The following is a 10,583-nucleotide window of genomic DNA, read 5'->3' as shown; positions in this document are numbered from 1 at the left end:
TGAGTTCTTTAAGGTAAGATGGCGCCTGCCCATTAAGGGCTTTGTAGGCGAGAAGAAGAATTTTAAATTCTATCCTGTGTTCTATAGGGAGCCAGTGTAAGGCAGCCAGAACAGGAGTAATGTGGTCCCTTTTCCTAACTCTGGTTAGTACACGAGCTGCAGCATTTTGAATCAGCTGAAGCGATTTGACTGACTTCTTGGTACACCCTGATAATAAGGAGTTACAATAATCCAGCCTTGAAGTAACAAATGCATGGACTAGTTTCTCTGCATCGTTTTGAGGCAAGATATGCTACCAATACTACCTAACATTTTATGCACTTATTGCTTGTTTTTCATGGAAAATATGATAACTATAACTGTGAATTAACAGCAGAGGAGTAGAAAGCAGATTCCCCCTGAAATTCAGCACGAAATTATATACATCTTTGAAAGAAAGTGAGATTTGGTGGTGGTTTCGTTGCAGCTTTAAGATTTGTGTGGATGTTTAGCATTGTAAGAATATTTCTAACACCTGTAGCTTCAGGTCTGTGTTTTTTCTAAGGAGAGGGGATGAGAAAGAGAGAGAGAGAGCATAAGGAGGCGTGAGAAGGAGGAGCTCTCGCGAGATGTGGAGACAGACAGACACGCAGTGAGCAGAGATCTCAGTGAGAATCCTCCGCACATGAGGTGCGCGACACCCCGGGGAGAGGGGGACTAACCTTACATTTGGAGCAAACGCGGTTTTATTTTTATTTTTTTCTATGCACACGGAGAGAGACAGACTCCCTTTGAAGGTAAGAGACATCAAACAGTTCTTTAAAGCCTTTAAATCCGCATCAAACGGACGGCGGGAATTAACACCTGTAAGCATCCGTAATTGATTAATTAAGTCCAACTGTAGCATTTCAAATGTGACACCGCTGCCTGTCATGTTCAGTCCGCTTTACCCAGGAGATAAACCTCCGCCATAATGTAGAATGTCAGTTTTAACAGCCGTTAGGCGGAAGCACATTTTTTGACTTTGGTGCGCATTTTCTCTGCTGTACCTCCATCAGTGGGTTTATTCCTGTCAGACACACAGATTCTGCCTCCCACTGACTCTATTACACCTTCGTATCACCAACTTGCTGATCAGATGTTTACCCAGAATCCCTCTCTGATTTCTGGGTGTTTGGATGTGATTTCAGTGAGTGTGTTTTAATGATGTTGCAGTGCTGCAGGTTGTGTGTTGTTGCAGAGAAAAGCTGATGCTTTGGGTGACTGGTGGGTGGTTTATGTATCTGACTCTGTTGACTAATGCTGCTCAGAGAGGGGGTGCAGAGAGAGAGAGGGAGAGAGAGAGAGAGAGTGTGTGTGTGTGTGTGAGAGAGAGAGAGAGAGAGAGAGAGGCGTGCTGCGGAGTTTGTGTGGGTCTCTGTTCTTTGCGCGTTCATGCGTTATTTCGCTTACATGACATGGAGGTTGTGCAGGTTTTTCTATGCGCGTACACGTTCTCTGCATGTGTTTACATTTAAACCTGTGCGTGTGCACGAATAAGGAAAGGAAGAAACACACACACACTAAAAAAACGAGAATGTAGAAACGAGAGATAGTGTGAGTGTGTGTGTGTGTGTGTGTGTGTGTGTGTGTGTGTGTGTGTGTGTGTGTGTGTGTGTGTGTGTGTGTTTTGCATATTAACACCTCTCTCTTTACCTAAGTTAAAAGTAAAGCCTCCTCTCTCTAAATGTCGGGCTGCCAAACATTAGGTTTCTACTGCTGCGACACACACACACACACACACACACACACACACACACACACACACACACACACACACACACACACACACACACACACACACACACACACACACACACACACACACACACACACACACACACACACACACACACACACACACACACACACACACACACACACACACACAGGTCCACGATATGAGCATCCAGCAGCAGATGAGCAATAATTGCATCTTGAGATTGTATTAGTTATAAAACAGCGGCACGTCAGCAGTTTTCTATTCGGTTTCTTTCCTGCTTTTGTGAAAGACAGTGAAATAATGTATATCATCAGGAGTAATTACAAAGATAATAGTTGCACAATCATCATTTATTATCGTGAACATTACACTTCCGGCCTTGGTTTTTCTTTTTGGGCTGCAGTAATAATTTTATCAATTTAAACGGAATCAGCAACATTGTGTCAGTCCATTCTTCAGGCAAACGCAGCTAAATGTCCTGCTTCTCGCTTCTGAAGTGTGACATGCTTCAGTTTCTCTCCTTCATGCTTTGATACACTTAATAAAGTTGCAGTTTTTTTTAACTATTTATGCAACTTGTTTAGAACACGTTAATAGATCTGATAATAACTTGACGCAGTAGCACTTATCAACAAAATATAAAAACTCTGTTTCCAAGCCATTGTTTTCAGCCGTGTTTCTGAGCTCTGTTGTCACACTGCGTACAGGACGTTCCTAATTCTACTAGTCAAATTTACCTGCTTCCTCAGAGGCTTTTGTTTGTGCATTATTGATAAGTAGTTATTTTGCAACCTGACAAAAAACGTTAGGTTATTTCCGCCCGGCAACACGTAGCTTGGCTCCCAGGTTTTGATCATGTAGTGGGAGATATCTCTTTGGAGATACAATCATATCGTGTTTTGTGATCTCTTTGCATCTTTAGCTTTTCCTATCATGGGCAGAACAAATGCGTATTCAGGCGACTTGTGACTTAACTTTACTTTAGACATTTCCCCAGCACTGCTCGTTGAAGCAGATCGTGTTTCATACATTCTTTGTACTCCAATAAGTGCTTCCTGTTGATATTGTGTTACCTCCTCGGGCTAAAATTTAAATTTGACAATATTTGCAATAAATGTTTGTTTGTTTCACCTCAGATTTTTTCGATCCAAAAAACCTCTGAACGACAAACTACTACGTTCTTCTTGTGTGTTAGGGCTGCTTAATCGCAATTACGATTATGGCTTGCAACGATTACGAAAACAACCTAATCGAAATAAAACGATAATTTTTGTATTATTATTATTATTTTTTGGGTTTTTCAGTTGAATTATACTTAGAGTTCAGGGTAATCAACTGTTAAAAACATACAGTTCCCATATTTTTTCTCCAATAAATTGATGTTTTCAAAGTTAATGGATAATCGTTTTTAATAATTGTGATATCAATTATTGACCCAAATAATCGAGATTATGATTTTTGCCATAATCGAGCAGCCCTATTGTGCGTCATACCTCCATCTCCTTCTCTCTCTCTTCAGCGTCCATCTTTACATTCAGCTTCACATGTTATGCTACTGCTACTTCGCTTGGCGCTGTACCCAGCATGCGTTTCAGAGAGTGATGCGAGTCCCCTTCAACACGTTTTCAACGGTATTTCGGTTTATGTAATACATCACGGTATAAAGTTCACGGTATTCGGTATGAAGCGGTATACCTCCCAGTTGCGACTGTCTTGTCAACATTGAAATGATTTATAATGTTAAACTTTTATGCACACATAGCTTAACTTGGACTGTATGTTGATACATGCTTTGAATTTGAATTACAATTGTTGGTGTGATATATTCAATCTTTTGAGTCAAGACAAAATACTATCATTATGTGTCGTTAAGCATGGTCCTTGTCTAGGGATGTCCCGATCACCTTTTTTTGCTCCCGATCCGATTCCGATCATTTGATTTTGACAAATTGCCAATACCGATTTTTCCCGATCCGATCTTTATGCAATGTATTAAGAGAAAAAAAAGCATTCAAGTTGTCCCTTAAGGTTATTTTTTTTATTTAAATTGGATATTCTATCCAACATGGATATAGCTTCTTTCTTTCACAGCAGCATTGGATCAGTTCAGTTGTGCAGCATTGGATCAAAACAAAATAAAGCTTATCAGTACTCGTTAGCTTACTGCTACAATTAGAAACTGCGCCCTGCCCACTCTGTTGCCAGATTTGAGAGAAATAATCAACCGGGTCTATGAAAACAAGCCCCAAAGAAGCAACACATACATGATGTTGTGTAATTTGAAACCAAAACTAAGGCCTCAGGATGACTTTAAAACTTGAACATGGTCATTTTTGTTTTGTAACATTGAATACAAAAAAAAAAAAAGTATTTATTTTAAAAAAAATCCCGATCCCCGATTTTTTTCTCCCGATTCCGATCTTTTGAAAATCACGTGATCGGCTCCGATCCCCGATCACGTGATCGGATCGGGACATCTCTATCCTTGTCTAATAATGACGGATAATGGTTCAGGTCTTGGACCTAGTTGTTGAGTTTTTTGACAAATCGAGAATGATTAAGCAGCATTTTAAAGTAATTTTCAATACGTTTGAGTTGTTGGACTGTTGGTTGCAACTAAGAGACGTCAAAGTTGGCTCTGTGAACTTGGTAGACACTTCTTAGACTAATGTATTGCTCTATTCATGACAGACCGTTGGTAGATCTTAAGAATATCAACAGTCGACTTCTTTTGAGAAAAATACAACCTAACACATCGACTCCTCTCCAAGGACTCACCTCTGTTCTCAAGGACTCTGAACATGATAAACTGTCAGTATCTCCTGGTTTCCCCGCTCTGATGTTCGTCCTGATGGTGTTGATTGCGTAACGGATCACACTTCAGTGATCCCCGTCCCTTCCTCATCCCACCGCTCCTCTGCAGCTGCACAGATGGATGCCAACCTGACTCAAAACACGTCTTCTCGTTCCTAATGCCACTAAATACTTTATTCCTTCGTGCAAAAACAATGACACGACATCCCTTAAGCTCATAAAACCCATCAGAGACAGACTCAAAGAGATACAACTGGAGCTTTTTGAGACAGATTTCTAGCATGACTGTTTGTTTAAAGATGGATTTAGGAGCAGACCGTGGATCAGCTCTGTGACATATGTGAGAATAATAGATTTAAAGTGGTCTCTAGTGTGACCTGTGTTTGTTTCAGGATGAGGAATGTCGCTACGGATATTATGAGGAGTGTTGCTGGCTTTATCTCTGCACCACTTTATATCAGCAGATTCCCTTCATCTGAGGAATAGAAGCACCTGGAGCCCAGCGGAGAGGAACTAAGTATATTTATATGAACTGCACTTAGTTTAAAGAGTCCTCTCCTGCTGATGTTCAGGTGTATATCAGTATGTAGTGTTTCTACTTTAAAGAGTCCTCTCCTGCTGATGTTCAGGTGAATATCAGTCTGTAGTGTCTCTACTTTAAAGAGTCCTCTCCTGCTGATGTTCAGGTGTATATCAGTCTGTAGTGTCTCTACTTTAAAGAGTTCTCTCCTGCTGATGTTCAGGTGTATATCAGTATGTAGTGTTTCTACTTTAAAGAGTCCTCTCCTGCTGATATTAAGGTGTATATCAGTCTGTAGTGTCTCTACTTTAAAGAGTCCTCTCCTGCTGATGTTCAGGTGTATATCAGTATGTAGTGTCTCTACTTTAAAGAGTTCTCTCCTGCTTATGTTTAGGTGTATATCAGTATGTAGTGTCTCTACTTTAAAGAGTCCTCTCCTACTGATGTTCAGGTGTATATCAGTATGTAGTGTCTCTACTTTAAAGAGTCCTCTCCTGCTGACGTTCAGGTGTATATCAGTATGTAGTGTCTCTACTTTAAAGAGTCCTCTCCTGCTGATGTTCAGGTGTATATCAGTATGTAGTGTCTCTACTTTAAAGAGTCCTCTCCTGCTGATGTTCAGGTGTATATCAGTATGTAGTGTCTCTACTTTAAAGAGTCCTCTCCTGCTGATGTTCAGGTGTATATCAGTATGTAGTGTCTCTACTTTAAAGAGTCCTCTCCTGCTGATGTTCAGGTGTATATCAGTATGTAGTGTCTCTACTTTAAAGAGTCCTCTCCTGCTGATGTTTAGGTGTATATCAGTATGTAGTGTTTCTACTTTAAAGAGTCCTCTCCTGCTGATGTTCAGGTGTATATTAGTCTGTAGTGTCTCTACTTTAAAGAGTCCTCTCCTGCTGATGTTCAGGTTTATATCAGTATGTAGTGTCTCTACTTTAAAAAGTCCTCTCCTACTGATGTTCAGGTGTATATCAGTATGTAGTTTTTCTACTTTAAAGAGTCCTCTCCTGCTGATGTTCAGGTGTATATCAGTATGTAGTTTGTCTACTTTAAAGAGTCCTCTCCTGCTGATGTTCAGGTGTATATCAGTATGTATTGTTTCTACTTTAAAGAGTCCTCTCCTGCTGATGTTCAGGTGTATATCAGTCTGTAGTGTCTCTACTTTAAAGAGTCCTCTACTGCTGATGTTCATGTGTATGTCAGTATGTAGTGTCTCTACTTTAAAGAGTCCTCTCCAGCTGATGTTCAGGTGTATATCAGTATGTAGTGTCTCTACTTTAAAGAGTCCTCTCCTGCTGATGTTCAGGTGTATATCAGTATGTAGTGTCTCTACTTTAAAGAGTCCTCTCCTGCTGATGTTCAGGTGTATATCAGTATGTAGTGTCTCTACTTTAAAGAGTCCTCTCCTGCTGATGTTCAGGTGTATATCAGTATGTAGTGTCTCTACTTTAAAGAGTCCTCTCCTGCTGATGTTCAGGTGTATATCAGTATGTAGTGTTTCTACTTTAAAGAATCCTCTCCTGCTGATGTTCAGGTGTATATCAGTATGTAGTGTCTCTACTTTAAAGAGTCCTCTCCTGCTGATGTTCAGGTGTATATCAGTATGTAGTGTCTCTACTTTAAAGAGTTCTCTCCTGCTGATGTTCAGGTGTATATCAGTATGTAGTGTCTCTACTTTAAAGAGTCCTCTCCAGCTGATGTTCAGGTGTATATCAGTATGTAGTGTCTCTACTTTAAAGAGTCCTCTCCTGCTGATGTTCAGGTGTATATCAGTATGTAGTGTCTCTACTTTAAAGAGTCCTCTCCTGCTGATGTTCAGGTGTATATCCGTATGTAGTGTCTCTACTTTAAAGAGTTCTCTCCTGCTGATGTTCAGGTGTATATCAGTATGTAGTGTCTCTACTTTAAAGAGTTCTCTCCTGCTGATGTTCAGGTGTATATCAGTATGTAATTTTGTACTTTTACTTGAGTTGCATTATCGGGATTCTTTAAGGCATTTAAAGTCATTTTTGAAATCACTTCCAGTTCGGCGTTATCGTTTGCTTTGATCTGAGTTATTCTTCGACAGTCTGCCGTTGCGTGTCCTCTAAATGTTCTTTAAAACATTAAAACACATTTTGGCCCAGACGTCTATCGTCCTTCGGTCTCAGCTCCACACGCTCTGACTCTGATTCCTCCGTGTGGATCCGTGCGTCTGATTAGGAGCACTTTTTAAAGTCAAATCCTTCATTTAGCTGTTTTCGGATTCTGCTCGTCTCTGACCTGAGTGGGTGAGGACTGTTTTCACACCATCCTCCCTCCCTCCCTCCTCTTCCTCTTTCTTCCTCCTCCACCTCTTCCTCCACAGTAGATGGATGGAGAGGTTGTGATGGTTTTGTGCAGCTGTCTCTTACATTTTTTTTATTTCAGTGTTCACCCTTTTTCCATCGCTTCTTCCACCTTGCCTCCTCTCCTCTCCTCTGTTTTCCTCAGACATCTCCTTCCTTATCTTTCCTTGATTAACTTCTTCCTTATTTCTTTCTTCTATCCCTTCTCTCCTCTCCTCCTTATATCCTCACCTTGTCTCCCCTCCTTACCTTAAGCTTCCCCTTTCCTTGTCTCTTCTTCTTTTCTTCACTGTCATCTCCTCATCCCTTCCTCCCTTCTTCCCCTGTCCTCCTTGCCCCCTCTTGTTTCATTCCTTTATCCTCACCTCCTCTTCCCTCTGACTCTCATTATTGCCTCCATGTTTCCTATCTCCTTGCCCTTCTTGTTTCATTTTTATTTATCATGTTCCTCCTAATCTCTAATCTCTCGTCTCTCATCTTGTCTTTTCTCTCACGCAAATAACATCTCCCCTTCCTCACTCTCTTTTCCTTTCCTTTCCTCACCTCTTCTTTCCTCCTTCTCGTTAACAACCCCACACATCTTCCCTCTTCTCCTCCTCTTACTCCAATGTGGTCTCCTTATTACCTCATCATTCCTGTTCTTTCACCTGTCCTTGTTTCCTCCTCTTGTGTCCCTCACTGTTACCTCCTTCGTCCCTTCTTTCCTCATCTCCTTTTTCTTACCTCTTGCTTCGCTGTATCTCTCCTCTCGTCTCCTCTGCTATGATATGACGATGTCATCATGATGACCCTCTTAAGAAGCAAATGATTGCAACCAATACTATGATAATACACTGACACACACACAGACACACACACACACACACACGCACGCACGCACGCACGCACGCACGCACGCACGCACGCACGCACGCACGCACGCACGCACGCACGCACACACACACACACACACACACACACACACACACACACACACACACACACACACACACACACACACACACACACACACAGTCACACACACACACACACACACACACACACACACACACACACACACACACACACACACACACACACACACACACACACACACACACACACACACACACACACACAGAGATGGGTACTTTATATTCATATATGCAAGCTTGAACACTTACACACACATAACTGAGATGCGTGTAGGTCCATGATGACAATTGCCTGTTCATTACACACACACTCACACACACACACACACACACACACACACACACACACACACACACACACACACACACACACACACACACACACACACACACACACACACACACACACACACACACACACACACACACACACACACACACACACACACACACACACACTCACACACACACTCACAGTCACACACATACACACTCACATACAAACACACACACACACACTCTGAGTTATTGCAGTTGCTTTGATGGCGCAAGAAGCAGGTTTATTGATCACAGAATTACGTCACTGATCACACACACACACACACACACACACACACACACACACACTGCTAGTGACTGGTAGTGGGCAACTTATACAGTCAAGGGGAGTTTAAGTGTCTCTACTGTGACATGTCTCCCTGCTTTAATGTTCAGAAAGCTCTTTAACGGTGACCCCAGGCTTCATCACAGACGTCCACTACCTCCATTTACAGGAATGAAACCCACGTGGTGTCGTCAGACCCATGAGAACATCCACGTCACCTCCATAAAGGAGCACTTCTGATCAATACGAGACAGACCTCTGTTACTGTGGGGAAGCGTTCGCTCATTAATGCCGGCACAGGAAGTCCTGAGGTCACAGAATGAAAGCTGCAGCTGCTGTTCGGTTGTTATTCACGTCTTTATCGAAAGCAGCAAATCATTCAGAGGATCGTTTTATCCCAGGATCAGAGTGAGATAAAGATGGCTGCTCCTCTCGTGATTTGCAGAACATTATTGTCTGCAGACTGAAGAGCCTGAACAGCTTCCTAATGAAATGTTTAATTAGCTAATGTTTCCAGGCAACCAGCACACACACACAAGGCTCTGGTGGGATGCATCATGGGACGCAGAAGAGAGGGCTTTGTGTCTGCAATATAACGGCGACAATATCAGGATCAGAAATAACGAGAAACTTGGTTGTTGGGATTATTCCCGAGGTTTTTCAACTGAGATTTGATTCCCGATGTTTCAGAGATTGATCGTTTTTGCATTATAATTCTTAGTATCATTGAGAAATATAGTAAAATATAGTATTTTATTGTATTACTTAATTATGTGTAGGTATTCCTTATGAATATGATAAAAAAAAAAATATATATTTTTTTTTATTTTTAAATACTTTTTCTGGTGTATTTTTTTTTTTTTTAAATACTTTTTTGGGTGTATTTTCGAACTATAATTTATAAATCAAAGCTTTTTTTCTTACTTGCAATCATGAGATTATGTTTTTAGACATTATGCACACACACACACACACACACACACACACACACACACACACACACACACACACACACACACACACACACACACACACACACACACACACACACACACACACACACACACACACACACACACACACACATACATTTACACACACACACACACACACACACACACACACACACACACACACACACACACACACACACACACACACACACACACACACACACACACACACACACACACACACACACACACACATACATTTACACACACACACACACACACACACACACACACACACACACACACACACACACACACACACACACACACACACACACACATACATTTACACACACACACAAACACACACACAGGTTCATGTAATTTATGACCTGAAGACGTTTCTTCATCGAGCGTCTGCAGGTGAATTAATGTTGTCGATACTCTTCCTCTTCCTCTTCCTCCTCCTCCTTCTCGTGTTTGTTGCACAGACTTCTCAACATGTGTGCGTCTGCTCTGCACGTGTTTGTGTGTGTGTTTACCTCCATCTGCGCACTCGTGCACAGGCTTGTTAATATTCAACGGGGGCATCTGTGTGTGTGTTCATGCAGGACACGCGCAGGAATAATGTCACGGGGCGGACACAGACCCTGACATCGGCTCATTGTTCGTTAGTTATTGCTCTTAATTTAATTGGTTTAAACTAAATA

General features: G+C 41.6%; 1 protein-coding gene across 1 annotated transcript in view; it reads left to right on the top strand.

Annotated features, from left to right (window-relative positions):
• The first annotated feature begins 707 nt into the window (after nucleotides 1–707).
• Nucleotides 708–10,583, top strand: part of trpc5a (transient receptor potential cation channel, subfamily C, member 5a) — a 113,276-nt gene continuing 103,400 nt past the window's right edge. The window contains exon 1 of the mRNA XM_079671183.1: nucleotides 708–776. The gene's annotated coding sequence lies outside the window, so the exon portion shown is untranslated. The remainder of the gene's footprint in view (nucleotides 777–10,583) is intronic.

The sequence above is a fragment of the Notothenia rossii genome (genome assembly GCF_949606895.1).
Source record: "Notothenia rossii genome assembly, chromosome: 3".
NCBI classification, from domain to species: Eukaryota; Metazoa; Chordata; class Actinopteri; order Perciformes; family Nototheniidae; genus Notothenia; species Notothenia rossii.
The sequence above is the reverse complement of the archived record's forward strand: the minus strand, read 5'-3'. Positions and strand labels throughout refer to the sequence as shown.